This window comes from Myotis nattereri, assembly GCF_964212035.1.
Source record: "Myotis nattereri genome assembly, chromosome: 1".
Lineage (NCBI taxonomy): Eukaryota > Metazoa > Chordata > Mammalia > Chiroptera > Vespertilionidae > Myotis > Myotis nattereri.
Window position 1 is genome coordinate 182,294,704 of NC_138075.1, and position 16,685 is coordinate 182,311,388.

General features: G+C 41.0%; 1 protein-coding gene and 1 pseudogene across 3 annotated transcripts in view; both read right to left on the bottom strand.

The window, feature by feature from the left end:
* The window catches only part of SHROOM3 (shroom family member 3), a gene marked incomplete at its 5' end in the record, with an annotated part of 281,625 nt that overhangs the window by 263,622 nt on the left and 1,318 nt on the right, over positions 1-16,685 (bottom strand). The gene's annotated exons all lie outside the window — the stretch shown is intronic.
* Positions 11,340-11,742, bottom strand: LOC308526030 (small ribosomal subunit protein uS8-like; annotated as a pseudogene). Its single transcript has one exon. The product of its transcript is annotated as a small ribosomal subunit protein uS8-like (transcript).

Sequence of the window (16,685 nt, forward strand, 5' to 3'; positions counted from 1 at the left end):
TTTAGTGAATGAGGCCTGATGGCAAACCAAAGCCTGAATAGAAAGCTCCCTGCTGAAGTCCTGTCACAGCCACTCAACCTAGGCTCCGGGGAACTTTGGCAAGCGGAAGAATCCTTTGTCTTCAGACTATGACAAGAGTGGAAAAAAATTTCAACTATTCGGCTGTGTAGCATCATTCAAGCATGCCTTAATGGGGAAGGTCTAATGAGGAATGTCGTCTTTGAAAAATCTGGCTTTAAAAACTCCCCAAGCATTCTCACTGTACAAGTCTACACAATTATAATTAATAGGATTCAAACTACAAACCAGGGATTATGTTACTATTTTACCCAGTTTGATGGCCACGGATGCTTTTTTTTTTTTTCTATATTGGTTATGTTCAAAGAGATCTTGGCCTGTTATTATAATCAGCTGTATAGGAAAAAAACGTCCCTATTCTTCCTGGATTCTATAGGAGTTGCAGGAGTAAGAGAAAAAAAGAAAAGCCAATTTTAAATGAACCACAGCTGCTCTAAGGCCCCTTCCAATCCCCACCCCACCTCCCCTCCTTTCCTGCTGTTGACCTGTTAATAGATTCCTACTCTTGAGCTTAACACAATTGTTAGAGGTGAGCTGCAGCTAACACTTCTGTTTAACAGAGTACTGAAAGTTCTAGCCAGAGAAATAGGCAGGAAAAAGAAGTAAAAGGCTTCCAAACTGAAAAGGAAGAAGTAAAATTATCTGTTTGCAGATGATTTTGATCTTATATGCAGAAAACTCCAAGATCCTATGCCCCCCCAAACTATAAGAAGTAATAAGTGGATTCATCAAAATTGCAGGATACAAAATCAGCATACAAAAAAGTAGTTGTGTTTCTATACACAAGCCATGAATGATCTGAAAGGAACTTAAGCAAACAATTCCATTTGCAAAAACATCAAAAAGAAAAAATAATTAAGAACAAACGTAACCAAGGAAGTGAAAGACACGTGCACTGAAAACTACAAAACATTGCTGAAGATGAAGGAAGATACAAGTAAATGGAAAGACATCCCCTGCTCCTGGGTCAGAAGACGTACTGTGGTTAAGATGTCAATACGACCCAAAGCAGCCTACATACTCAGTGCAATTGCTATCAAAACCCCAGTGACATTTTTTCGCAGAAATAGAAAACTCCATCCTAAAATTCATATGGAATCTCAAGGGATCCCAAAAACTTTTTTAAAAGAAGAGTAAAATTATACGTCTCACACTTCTTGATTTGAAAACTTATTACAAAGCTATCTTATCAAGAAAGTGTTGCACTGGTATACAGACAAATATATAGACCAATGGGATAGAATAGAGAGCACAGAAATAATGCCTCACACTTATGGTCAAATGAATTTCTAGAAGGGTGCCCAAACCATTCAATATTGAAAAGACAGTCTTTTCAATACAGAGGTGGGAAAAAGTAGGTTAATAATAATGAATAATGCAATAATTCATATATAATACAAAAATAAACTGTTTTGCATACTCACAACTGTAAACCAACTTTTGCCAACCCCTATACATAGGGTTGAGAAAACTGAATATCACATACAAAAGAATCTTACTGTACACCATATACAAAAATTAACTCAAAATGGATGAAAGACCTAAATGTAAAAGCTAAAACTATAAAACTTCTATAAGAAGATACAAAGGAAAGCTTTATTATGTTAACTTTAGTAATAATTTTTTGGATATGACACCAAACATAGGAAGCAAAGAAAAAATAGTGTGTTTTATCAACATTAAAAACTTTGTGCATTAAAGGACACTGTCAATAGAGTGAAAAGGCAACCTACAGAATGGAAAAAAAAATATTTGCAAATCATGTATCTGATCAGGGATTAATATCCAGAATATGTAAAGAACTGCCACACAAAAACACACAAACAATCCAATTTAAAAATGACATTTCTCCAAAGAAGATATATAGATGGCCGATAAGCACATGAAAAGAATCTCAACATCAGTAATCATTAGGGACATGAAATCTAAGCCACAATGAAATACCACTTTACACCACTTAGAAGGGCTGTTATTTTAAAAGAAGAAGGAAGAGGAGGAGGAGGAGGAGGAGGAAGAGAGGGAGGAGAAAGAAGAGCAATAGTCTTGGCAAGGATGTGGAGAAATTGGAACCCTTTGTGTATTACTGGTGGGAACTTAAAATGGTGCAGTCACTGTGGAAAACAGTATGGCAGTGCCTTAAAAATTAAACATAAAATTACCATACGACCCAGCAACTCTTCTTCTAGATATATATCAAAAAAAGAAAAATTGGAAGAAAGTATAATGGACTAAACGTTTGATTCCTCCCCAAATTTATATGCATGGTTTTATTTGGAGTAAAGAAATAATTAAGGTTAAATGAGGTCATAGGGTGGGGAACCAGTCTGAATTAGTGTCTTTATAAGAAGAGACAGCAGAGAGCAACCTCTCCTCCCCTCCAGCCCCAAATCTCATCTTACTGCATCCCTATCTTCAAGCTAGGAACAGAGCTTTCACCAGAACCCAAATCAGCCAGAAAATTGAGCTTGCACTTCTAGTTTTCAAGAACTGTGAGAATAAATTTCTGTTTTTTCAGCCACCCAGTATTTTGTTATGGCAGTCAAAGCAGATCAAAACAGAAGATACTTGAATAATATTTGTACACATATGTTATTAGCAGCATTATTCACACTAGGCAAAAGGTGGAAATCCCACATGTTCATGAATAAACAAAATACAATGGAACATTATTCAGCCTTAAAAAGGAAGGAAATTCTGACATGCTACAACGTTGAGGACATTATCTATGTGAAATAAGCCAGTCACAGGACAAATATTGTATGATTTCACTAATGTGAAGTACCTAGAGTAGTCAAATTTATAAAGACAGAAAGTAGAATTGGGGGGTAGAGCTTGCTAAGGATTGTGGACAGAGGAATGAGGAGTTGTTTAATGGGTACAGAATTTCAGTTTGAGTAGATATATGTTTTCTTTTCTGCTGGGCATATCTATACTAATAAAAGGGTAATATGCTAATTAGACCGGGAGACCTTCCGGACAAAGCCATGGTGGTGGGACCAAGGCAGAGGCAGTTAGGAGCAATCAGGCCAGGAGGTGAGGGCCGTTGGGGGTGAGCAGGCCAATGGGGGAGGCAGTTGGGGGCGATCAGGCCGCAGGGGGTGGCAGTTGGGAGTGAGCAGGCCAGCAGGCAAAGTGGTTAGGGGTGATCAGGCAGGCAGGTGAGAGGTTAGGAGCCAGCAGTCCCAGATTGTGAGAGTGATGTCCGACTGCTGGTTTAGGCCCGATCCCAAACCGGCAGTCAGACATCCCCCAAGGGGTCCCAGACTGGAGAGGATGCAGGCTGGGCTGAGGGACACCCCCCACCCTCGCATGAATTTTGTGCACCGGGCCACTAGTCTATATTTATAAAAGCCTAAGTGACCAAATGACCGGTTGACTGGTCACTGTGATGTGCACTGATCACCAGGGGGCAGATGCTCAATGCACGAGCTGCCCCCTGGTGGTCAGTGCACTCCCACAGTGGGAGTGCTGCTCAGCTGACCGACCTGTCCCGGTGGCCCACCAGCCCAGCGTCAGCCACTCACTCCCTCAATAGTCCTGCAGGTCTAATCTCCAGAGAATGGGCCAGGCATCAATGGACCAGTGCTGCTGGCATGATCCCAACAGCACCACTGGCCTCCTGGAAGTCATCCTTGGGCACCGTGGCTGCTTCCTCTCCCTAGACACTCTGCAAGGAAGAAACGATATGAGCAGCTGCCAGGTGTCTCCCAACAACCGGCGGGAATTCAGCTGGACAGATTCTGTCCTGGGCCATCAAGGGTGTCCCTCAAGACGGGCACCAGATGCAGGGCTCATGGCTGGCAAGTGCGCTGTGGCGGTGAGAGCCTCTCCCAATCAGTACTGACTGGGCGCGAGCCTGCAGCAGGCGCAGTGGGGCCAGGATGAGCGGAAGCAGCAGGCGGCATTGGACTGCTGGTTTCGGCCAATCCCCACAGGCCACGCCAAGGGACCCCACCCATGCACGAATTCGTGCACCGGGCCTCTAGTACTTAGAATTATAATTGTTGGGTGATGTGGTAACCATGTTTAACATTTTAAGAAACTGCCACCTGTTTTTCCAAAGTGGCTGCACCACTTTACATTCCACATTCCCACTAACAATATATGGAAAGGTTTACTTTTAATCTCCATGAAATGACAGCATAAACAGGACAAATCAGGGAGTTCTGACTAAAAAGAATGCACCATTTCCCCTGCTTGAGCGATGGGAAAATGGGAGATGATTTTATTCTGTACTGTTTTCTGAATCTACATTCTATGCCACAGGCTTCCTGGAGCTAGAGTGGGCATAAATGTGTTCAACAATCAATGCTCTGAGGTTGAAATGAACATTGATTTGCCAAGACCTCCCCCGTGATGAAAAGTCCCTCCCTGTGCTCACACATACAAGCACAATTTTAAAAATGCTTGTTAATTCCCACTAATCCAAAGAAGCAAATACTTATCTTCCTTGCCTTTTCTTTTTAAATAGAATAAAATGCTTATTGCTCCATTATTCGGCGTTCAGACTGCTATAAAACTGCTTCAATGGAAAGCGGGAACATTGCCTTTTACGTTATTATAATCAAGTAGGAATTTAGAAAAGGAAGGACTGGAAGCTTAGTTTCTCTTGAACTAACAAATTCATATAGCTGACAACATCAATTAAATTACATAAAATCTACTCATTATTCTATCCATTCAAGATCAAGTTGAGGTTTAAGGCAGACTAATGGCTGTCACATGAGGCCACCGTTGGTCAGTCTTTCGTGAACTCAAGCAAAAAAACAACAACAAGGAAATTGGAAAAGGACAACATGGTGAGTCAAAGAATATTCACATCGTGGGGAGACGGCTCCAAAAGAAAAGAAGCTTCTTGTATTGAATTTGGCAGTGATACAAGTTACACAGAAACCACATTCAGTGTTGAAAAGTTTTTCTGCTGTGTTGAAGTTGGGATGGGGTGGAAATTATGTTATAGTTTATGACTTGCTGAGGTGCCAAACTTCATACCCGTGCCAGGCCATACTGTCAAATTTTCTGGACTAAAAAACAGTATATTGTTTACTTTCTTCTTGTGCTGTATTTAGAGCATGAATTGAGAAAGCGAAAAAGCAACACGAATAAAACTCTAGGAAAGAAGCTATGCTCAGAGAGCCCCCAAAAGAATCAGATGTAATTTTCTCTATTCTGCCCAGGGGGCCACATTTTTCTTAACCACTAACCTATGGAGCCTATAGAATAATAGAATCACTGGAGCAAAAGAGAGACTGGCTCCTCCTCTCAGGGACGGGGCGGGATGGCGGGGGGGGGGGGGGGGGGGGGGGGGGGGGAGCGGAGCTCTTGGTGCTTGATTGAGACAGAAAGAGTGTGACTCATCAACCCATTCACTGGAAAAAAAGAGAAAGGCGAGCTCATTTGTGAGAGAGTAGATGAGAGACTTGCAAAACTTCATATCTAGGAGTGAATTTCTCCTTTTCTTAGCACCTAAGAAAATGTTAGGTCTAAGCTGCTATGGGATTCCGTCTGCTTGAATTCCACAGTAGAGTGGAAAGACCAGACACTTTGGAAACAGAGCTACATTAGACTTCAGGTTCTGGCTTTCACCTAGTTAGTGAGCATTCCCTAAATGGGGGTTACCTTGGTTTGGCTTTCCCCAGAAACAGACCCAGAGGTAAGAATTCAAAGGCAAGTAGTTTATCTGGGAAGTAAAGGAAACTAAGAGGGACGTAGGCAAAGGAGGCTGCGAAAGGAAGACAGTTCATACAGATGCATTATTAAGTCAGCTACAACGTGGGCAAGTGCAGCTTAATTCTGCCAGGGCAACTCTAGGAGGTAGTGGGAAACACGCACCTCAGAGTTTTCCCATCCAAGGGACGAGAGCGTGGGCTGTTTATCTACCAACTCCACTCAGTCCTGGGTTGAGCGTTCCTCCCAGAGTCAATAACTGGGTAGAAAAAGGAGGCAAAATAAAGTCCGTAAGGAAAGAAATGCAGATGGTGCAGCTGGAACTCAAGTCAAGGTGTAAACATTGAGCCAGGAGCGCCCCTATGCAACTATGGATGCAATCCTGAAGAACCAGACTAATTCTTTTAACCTTCCTGCTGCTTACACCTAGGTCAATGACTGCGTTGTTTTTTACCTGCTGCTCTTTAGTAATTACTCACAAGTGAGAATATGAAAAAACAAAATAATCAAGGAATAACAGGAAAATGTCAGGAATTTTCTGCCTTCATATTTCCAAAAGTTTATTCACTCTCCTGTTCTGTTAATGTATCTTAACACCCAACATGTGAATGTATTTCTGGGAGCAAGCCAGATGCTGGGTCTGAATTCCAGCAGCTCATTTCCCAGCTCCCATGAAACAAGGCCTAAAAAATGTGGCCTTCTCAGAGGACTACACACAGATGACAAAAGCTTAAATTGTACACATACGCCTTCCTCCATTAAAGATTTTAAATTTTCAAAGGAAAAAAGTCAGGCAATTAGTTTTAGAAGTCTAATATTTTGCCCTAGCCAGTTTGGCTCAGTGAATAGAGCATTGGCCTGTGGACTGAAAGGTCCCAGGTTCGATTCCGGTCAAGGGCACATAACCAAGTTATGGGCTCGATCCCCAGTGGGCAGCCAATCCATGCAGGAGGCAGCCAATCCATGATTCTCTCTCATCATGGATGTTTCTATCTCTCTCTCCCTCTTCCTTCCTCTCTGAAATCAATTAAAACATATTTTTTAAAATATAAGTCTAATATTTCTTCCTACCTTCTAGCAAATATGTGGCTCAGGATATACCTTAACGCCCAAAGTGCTAAGCACTTTGTCTGACTAATCCGAAGGTCTATGCCACTTAAATTGCAGGTGTTTTGATTCCAAATTCATGTCACAGTTATTTTTTTATTTGCTTTGTAATAGTTATTTTTAAATGTTGAGGTCTTTAGAATTCTAGGATCTGTCTGAACCAGTTGTCCAGGAGCCAAGTATGAGTGAGGGATGTTTCCAAGCAGCGGTGGCTTTGAGGGTAACGACTGTGTGGAAGTCCCAGGAGCACGCCAAGTGACTGTACTATTAGGAGAGCCGGAAAGTATACCTTTCAGGGAAGGTGAGTCCTAATGAGAGTCATGGAACAGTAGACAAGGTGGAAGAGCAGAACAGATGCACTATATTATGAACTAAGTGAGAGCTAGAAAGGGACAAACAAAATGACACAAAATTTGGTACAATGGACTCTCCTCCATGAAAGTGCAACTGTTGTGGTGCTGATCTTATCACCAGTCTCTTCACCAAGTTGGGGGCATGGACTTGTGATACCCCAGAAAAGCAGTGCTCTAGCTCTTCGAAGCCCAAGTCTGATTTCCTGTATTAACTAGATCCAGCCCCTGTTAGCATTAAACTGCTTAATGTTCATTTAGTGAATTAGTGTTTCTCCTTGGTAACAGGCCTGATTTGAGGGTTAAGGTTTTATCATGACTTCACTATGCAATGGAATGTATCCAAGTTAAAAGGTAAGCCAAAGGGTTTAGGCTTGCAGGGAGGGGAGAGTTTAAGTCAGTTGAGGAGATAAGGACATGATAGAAAAACAAAGGCAAAGATAATGACTGTGTATGAAGATGAAAACACAACCAGATCCTAGTTGACAAACAACAATCAGAGAGGTGACTTGAGACGGAGGTCAGAACCTTGCAGAAGTAAAAGGCGTCAGGAAGCAGGGCCTGGGAAGAAGCAGGGAGTCCAATTTAATTCCTAAGGTTGTTGTCTCTGGCACACTGCTCATTTCATGGCACAAGCTATATTCAAAAAAAAAAAATTTTTTTTTTTTTATAGAGGGAGAAAGGAAGAGGGGGAGAGAGATGGAGAGAAAGAAAGAGAGAAGCATTGATGAGTGAGAGACATCAATCAGTTGACTCCCATACACCCCCCAACCAGGGATCAAACCCACAACCCAAGTATGTGCCTTGACTGGGAATCAAACCTGTGACCTTCAGTGCACGGGAAGATGCTCCAGCCAACTGAGCCACACCAAGCAGGGTGAGCTGCCAATTTTTCCACACAGTTCACACATCCCACTTCTTCCATACTTTATCATGACATGGGACAAAGGAGATGGGAGGATTCTTTGGAACTATAAAATGACAATGCAATATTTACTTTAAAAATCATTTTTCAGGCTTCAGATTCAAAAGGTTTTAGATCAGCTCCTACCTACTTTTATAACCTTAAGCAAACTTCCAGTTTTTTCATCCATAAAATGCAAATGAAATAGAACCTATAGTTCAAGAGGTTTATGAAGCTTATGTGACATAGCATGCCTGTTACAGAGCAGGACCTCAGTAGAGCTAGTCATATGATGACAAGAGCAAACCCAGGAAATCGTGTTGACTCGAAATAAAAAATAAGCCCCAAGAGATTAATAATTTTGGGGCAGAGCAGGAGAACCTCTCCCAATTAATTTAAAAAAAAATGTACTGTTTATTTACACATCATTCCATAAATCACAATGACTTTTGACAGCTGACTTTTGGAAGGCCCTGTTGTGTTATAGACCCAGTTAGTGCTTAGGAACATATGAGAGAGAGAAGAGAAGGTGGCTTTAGGAGCCAGCAATTAACCTCCCCTGACCCCCCCAAAACAAAAATCTCCCAGAGTTTAAATACATGCAATTGGTTATCCACTCTAAGTAAAGAAAGACTCATGGTGTGATATACCCTCACACCCTACATTTAAATCCAATTCAAGGTCCTTTCTACTATCGACAAGGTCCCATGTGCTTTAACCGTGACAAACTTTCCATTTTCATATCATAACACTCTCTACCTTGCTTATTGCTATATGCTGAAAATGTGTTCCCCCAACATTTATATGTTGAAACCTATTCTTCCAATGTGATATTTGGAAGTGGGGCCTTTGGGAGGTGATGAGGTCATGAGGGTGGAGCCCTCATGAATGAGACTCATGACCTTATAAAAGAGACTCCAGAAAGCTCCCTTGCCCCTCTGCCATGTTTGGGCACAAGGAGAAGATACCATCTGTGGACCAGGAAGCCAGGCCTCACCAGATATTGAATCTGCCTGTGCCTTGATCTTGGATTTCCCAGCCCCCAGAGCTATAAGAAATAACTGTCTGTTGTTTATAGCCACCCAGTCTGTGGTATTCTGTTCTAGCAGTCTGAACAGACTGAGACGCTTACTATACTGCAGTAACACTGACTTTCTTCTTGTTTCTGAAACATTCCAAGACTTTCCTGCCTCACCCCAACTTACTTTCCTGCCTCACCCCAACTTACAAATCTCTTCATATGTCTGATTTCTTATTTCTCATCCATTAGGTCTTAGTTCAGATGTCAGCTTATCAGAAATCTCTTCTTTAATCACCCCATTTAAAGTTAACCCTGCTCTCCATACCTCCACCCTACAGACACTACCACTCTAGAACCCATCACTTTGGAGTGTTTTTCTTTAAAAAAAAAATTAAAAATATGTTTTTATTGATTTCAGAGAGAGGAGGAGATGGAGAGAGAGAGAGATAAAGAGAGAGAGAGAGAAACATCAATGTGAGAGAGAAACATCGATCGGCTACCTCCTGCACACCCTGTATTGGGGATCAAGCCCACAACCCAGGCATGTGCTCTGGCCAGAATCGAGCCAGTGACCTTTTTGGTGCATGGGACGATGCTCAACTAACTGAGCCCCACCAGCCAGGGCTGGGTTTTTTTTTCTTAATAATACTTACCAACCTTGAAATTATCATGTACAAAAAAAAAAAAAGAAAGAAAGAAATTATCATGTACATATGTATTTGTTGCCAGCATCTTTCTTCTGTAAGCTCCATGAGGGCAGGGAATGATCTGTTCAGTGTTTCAGTGTGAGGTAACAACTGTTGACCATGATACAGAAAATCAGCCAAGTATTAGCTTTGTTATGTGAGTTGCTAACTTCTGTTTGGTACCTACTCTTCTCTCACCAGTTCATATCATCATATTATAACTCTGGATTGTTTTTTATCATTCCAAAGCACTATTGTGTAATTTAATCCATTGAATACTTATAGCAACTTCTTTAGGTGATAATGTTTCATTTTTAAAGATAAGGAAACTGAGGGCCAGGAAAACTAAATTACTTGCCCATGTTCACATAGCCCATAAAGACTGCGTTGACATGAAACATGTCTATTATCATTCCAAGCCCTCTAGAGTCTGGGATAGTGTATTTGGCTACAGTGGACAGGCTTTTCTAAAATGAAAAGAAAAAAGATAACATAGGAATTACAACCCTAAAGCAACAGAAAAATAGCAAAGAACATTTAAAAACAAGACTTAGACAAATCTCATAAATCTCTAAGATAAAATGCAGTTTGAGATGGAAAAGGACATAATGACTAGATGCATGAATGTCTGAGGAATGAAAAAATGCAGTTGACGTAAGAGCAAATTCAGGCTCAGATGCCCAGAACAGAGTGTTCTACACATCGGTCTGCCAAGTTAGAAAAGCCTCCTGTGAAGGCAGCAAAGATTTGTTACTTCCATTCTACAGATCGAGATACACAAGTTCTCTTGTGTGGGAAAGTCATTAGAAGAGGGGGAGAAACAGCGCTCAGATTTAGCGGAGAGTCTGCCTCGATTTGTTTCATTGAAGGGCCTGGGATGGGTGAGAGATGGATGGACTCCTGGGATGGACCATGCAGGAGAATACCGACTCCACAGCTCTTTGGATCAAGATGTTTGCTACTTGGAAGTACATCAAAGGGAGAGATGTGGAAGAATCTGTCTGTGAATTAGTTCAGATCCAGAAAGCCTTTTGGGGTTTTGTTTTTTTTCAAAGATTGATAGGAAGTCTCTCATTATGTGTCTCCAATCACATTGTGGTTTCACTGAAAGGAAACAAATATTTCTTAAATTGTGTTCCCTACATAAGAGGCAATGCCTTGGAAATAAATATTAGCTTTAAGAGAAAGCAGAATTCTCATTGATGCTAGGATCCATTTGGCACGCAACCTCATCATGTTACTTGAACAAAAGCTATTTCCAACAGCATTGATAGAATCATAAGCTTAGTTGGTGTCTAAAATACCTAATACTTTAAGCAGAGTTTAAAGGGTAACTTCTAAAGGTTAAATTAAAACATTAACTCCCTTTCCCGCCAATCTAATTCAACAGACATTTACCAAACATTAAATGTGTGCAAGACATCATTATATTGAAAGTCAAGCTCAACCTAGTTGCCTTATTTTTGTTGTTGTTGTTCCTTGTGGCACTCTATTTGCATGTATGTATGTATGTATGTATGACATCCCTAGAAAAAGAATCTCAGGATTCTTCCCTCCTGTGTGTTTCCTTCCTGTGTGTTTTCTTCTTGCATCGATCCGTGATGCCTGCCGAGTTTTCCAATACAGTGAAACCGAACTGATGGGACGGAAACAGGTTGTTCTGCATTTTTCTAGATCTTTGAGCTGCACATCAAATCTCGGGCTGGTTACTCCACACTTCTTTAACCTACCTGTGAGGTTCACAACAATGTTTCCAGCTCTGTGATCATCAATTATTTCAAATTCGCTAGTGTAGCCACGCTTTATCATCACAGTTAGAAATCAGATGATGACTTTGGAGCATGGCCTAATAAGAATCTGGTGTTTGCCTCTCTTTTCAGCATTGTTGATACTCTTGAGAGCAACAGCCAGGACGTCCATACACACCATTATGGCAGCCCGGAAGGATGGAGGAAAGAGCTTGCCTTATTTTTTTAAACAGGTTTTACCAGTACTGTGTTTGCACACTACCCTCAACATCTTTCTCACAGAGATTTTAAAGAAGATCCCTTATAATATTCATTTATCTTCTTCTTTATTCATTAACACATTTTTATTGTCATCATTGCTATGCAGAGTTTTAGCACTATGGATAACAGAAAAGAAAGAAGAAAGAAAGGGAGGAAGAGAGGAGAAAGGAAAGGTCCTAAGCTTCTAGAGCAGTGGTTCTCAACCTTCCTAATGCCGCGACCCTTTAATACAGCTCCTCATGTTGTGGTGACCCCCAACCATAAAATTATTTTCGTTGCTACTTTATAACTGTAATTTTGCTACTGTAAATATCTGATATGCAGGATGTATTTTCATTGTTACAAATTGAACATAATTAAAGCATAGTGATTAATCACAAAAACAATATGTGATTATATATTGTGAAATATTTATTTCTAATTACAAATATGTGTTTTCCGTTGGTCTTAGGCGGTTCAACCCCCAAAGGGGTCGCGACCCATAGGTTGAGAACCGCTGTTCTAGAGGTTAACAGCCTAATTGGGGAGCTAGCATTCATACAAAACTATGAATGGTACAACTAGAAAGCAATTATGCCCTCATAGCTGAGCTTTACACCCACACACAGTTTGTTTGCTAAGGCAGAAACCATCTTGGCAAATAAATTAACTTTATTGGGTCTCAGTTTTCTCTTTGTGTAAGTGGGATTAGATGTGAGGAAGCGGGATTAGATGATTGCTGAGATTCTTTTACTTATTTATTTATTTCTCACCATATTTGACATCTCCTAGCATACACTAAAAGTGTCAGACTAAAATGTCTTTTGTAAATCATTGTTTCCTTTTGAAGTTAAGATATCTTAAGTATCAAACATTAATCTAGAATGGGGCAGGCCCTGACAGTCTAAGGGTGAAATTCTTTATAGATATAAGGCAAAAACAAACAAACAACACACACAAAAAAAACAAGCAAACAAATAGATAAATAAATGATAAAAATTCCATAAGGCATTTAACATTTATTGAGGATTTTTCCTGTGTGAAATAAGAAGTATTTTGCTAGGAGAAGCAGAATATACAGCTAGAGAAATACTCATTTGATACTGGCAGGATTCCAAATGCAAACAACTACCTGTATTAAAAGAGGGCCTGAATAAAGGTGCTGAGGCAATAAGCGGAAGGAGGAACTAACGCAAATGCACGACAGAGAAGGATGAAACAATTAAAGAACAAATAAATTAGTTTAAGGACAATAACGACAGGAGGCTACTTGGGTATGAAGGACAGAGGATGTTATAGAAAAAGCAAGGTAAGGAGAGAATCTCAGAAGGGATTGACTATTGTGAAAGGGCAATAATAAGCTGATCTAGCTGGGCACTTGGAAAAGATGACCTCAGGTGAATCAGCTCAAGGTCTGGGGAACTGCCTAAAACCAATTTCACATTGAACTCAAGGATCGTGGCTAAAGAGCTGGTAAAATAAGCATTGCTTTAGTGCAGAAGAAATGGGCCAAGAGGGATTGTATGGCTGTTGCTATTGTGCTGGAACTAAGGAGCTATAAGGCTGTAAAGTGCTGAACTGGACAGGTGAATAAGAAAATTCAGGAAATCTCCATGTGTCACACAGACAATTTAAGTATGTTCCAAATGAGTAATTTCCTAACCTATGGACCTGTTATATTTCCAAGTCTTCTCACAGGGCAATAAAGCAATTCATTTCGTTCTAAAATGGCAGATTGATTGGGATGTTTTGGATGATTCTCTCCAGAGGAGGAATTATGAAGAGGACTCAGCCGTGGGCAAACTACAGCCCGCGGGCCGGATCGGCCGTTTGAAATGAATAAAACTAAAAAAAAAAAAAAAAAAAAGACCGTACCCTTTTATGTAATGATGTTCACTTTGAATTTATATTAGTTCACACAAACACTCCATCCATGCTTTTGATCCGGCCCTCCGGTCCAGTTTAAGAACCCATTGTGGCCCTCGAGTCAAAAAGTTTGCCCACCCCTGCTTTAGAGTCTAGTCAGAGCCAAATATTCCTATTGATAGGCAATGATGACTAAATGGCATAGTGTGTTAAGTGCACAGACCGAATGCCTAGATTCAGATTTTAGCTCCATCACTCACCACTTGTGAGAGCTTCAGAGAACCACTCGAATTCTGTCTCATGTACAAAATTAGCATACTATTATTACCTTCTTCACGGAGTTGTAGAAATTAAAGGAGTTAACACATGTGGGTCTCTTGGAGTAGAGATTGGCACGTAGTAAGCCCTCAGTACATGCCAGCAGTAGTTGTTTATTGTTGTCATACTCTTACTTGAGTTATAAACCGTGGGGGCAGGTGCATGCCCACTGCAGGTGAAACTGCTTTTTTCCAGCCACAATGCAGAGTGAGTCATCATGAAATCAGGCTGCCAACTTCCTGGACTATTAAGTTACTTGAGCTTCCACATACAAACGCTATTTTTTTTTAAAGTTACCCTCTCTTTTTGAAGTTCGAAGACTACACAGGCTCTTTCCTCACCGCCACCTTTCCTTTTTTAGGGACTTTAAATCCCAAAGAAAGGAATTTGAAAACGATTTCTTTTATTGCCACCCTTTCATAGTTCCCTTTTCCCTATTCATTCTCCTGCCTCATTTGTACCAACAGAAAAATGATACTTCATTCATGATATTGTCACCCATACCTGGCAGTTTATAACTGCTTTGTATACGTGCCTTTCATATGTATGACTCAATGTGTACTGTCCCTTCCCTTCTCTTACAATGGGGGTCACCCTAGATTGGGAGAATAGCAAACATTTGGTTAGTAGTGTATGAGGTAATGTCCATTTTTTCACTGTCCTAGAAGGAAGATCTGGGATATACATGATCAGGCACTAAATTTCACTTTAGTCTCATCACTGTCTTAATTATATAGACTTTCATCAGTTTCACACACCATGTTGGTTGGCAAAATAATGCCATCTCCCCACAAAGACATCCACGTTCTAATCCCTGGAATCTCTGAATATGACAGGTCACATGGCAAAGCGGAACTAAGGTTGCAGGTGGAATTGAGGTTGTCACTCTACGGATCTTAAAATGGAGAGATTATCCTGCTGGGCCCAATCTCAAGGGCCCTTAAAATCGAAGAGGGAAGCAGACGTTAGAAATCAGAATGGTGCAATGTGAGAGGCACTCACCTGGCTATTGCTGGCTTTAAAGACGGAGAAAGGAGACCATGAGACTCTAGAGCAGTGGTTCTCAACCTTGGCTGCACATTAGAATCACCTGGGCCTCATCCTCCAGAAATTCTGTTTCTTTGTTACTAATGTTGTGGCCCCACCACAACAGAATTTCTGGAGGATGAGGCCCAGAAATCAGGATTTTAAAAAGATTCCCAGGTGATTCTAATGTGCAGCCAAGGTTGGAAACCATTGCCCTTTCATTTACTCAACTAACAGCTGTGTACCCAGGTTCCGAGTTAGATGTGGTGGAGATGAAAACAAAACAAACAAAAACAGTCCCTGCCCCAAAGAGGTTCACAAGCTTCTGAGAAGACAAGCAACGTAGATAAAAATGTATCTCTATGACTCAGTGCAGAACCTGCAGGCTATGGGAGCGTAGAAGAGAGACTGCCTATCTCGGCAGGAGGAAGTCAGGAAAACTTCAGAGGGAGGAAGAATCAGAGAGTGGATGAGTATGAGTTTGCCAGACAGACAGGATGGGGAGAGATATTCAAGAGCTTTGAAGCAATATGGCATTTGAAATCTGACCAGTGCATATTAGGAACAGAATTTTAAATTGTATCTCGTTTTAGTTAGCTTTAATTGAAATGGAAATAGCCACATGTGGCTGGTGGCTACCATGTTGGACAGAACAGATTATGCCCTTGAAAGGAAGGAGATTGCCTTCTTTTCCCCCTTTTCCACTTATTACTGACCGGAAAGCAGATGTTGTGGCAAGTCATCTTGGACCAAGCAGATGGGACATCACCCCAAGGGGTAGAAGGGACTTGGGTCCCTGACGCCATGCAGCCATCTTTCAGTTTGGCTTATGTTCAGATTGTTATGTGAGAAAGACATAAAAGCCTATATTGTTTAAGCTATTGTTATTTTGGATCTCTGCACAGCAGCCAAGTCTGTATACTAATTCAAATGTCTCCCAGAACAATGAAAAGTAATAATCACAATCTTTGCTAAGATTTTTTTGAGTTCCTTTCCTTCTGTGTACCAGCCCCTACGCTAACTGCTCTAAATGCATGGTCTCATTTAATTCCCACACATTCTGGTAAGGAAAATAAGAGTATATCTCCATTCTGCAGATGAAAATGGAGTCTTAGAGGAATGGCTCAATAGTGGTAGAATTAGATCTGAGAGCAAACTGCATTCTGGTATACAGATACATAATATCTTATCCTTAAAGGCCAGGTAAACTGAGTGTACCACCAGAGTTTTTAAATGCAGAGATGGCATTTATATTTGTGGCAAGCATTCTCTGTTGTCTACCCAGCACTCATTCCCTCCTTCTGCTTGAAAACAAAACCTCAATTTGTTCAAATAGTGGGCAGAGGCTGGTCCGAGTGCAGTGGTGTCTTACAACTAATTGATCACAGCCAGTTACAAATAGTGGGCAGAGATTCCTTGACATCAGGAAGGGTAAGTTCCTACTACAGAATCCAGAAAAGAAATCCTGACTGGTTTAAACCAGTCATGGGCATCTCATTCCCCTTGGCCAGTAAGTAATCTGAGGATAGGTATGTGGCACAGTTCTGGTCAATGAGATGTAAGCAGAAGTCTGATGGAAGGGTGCCCCTTTCCACACACACAAAAAAGCCAAAACCCTGCCCTGAATGAAGACGCAATGCCAGAGGTAGCATCCATCACGCAACCATGAAGACA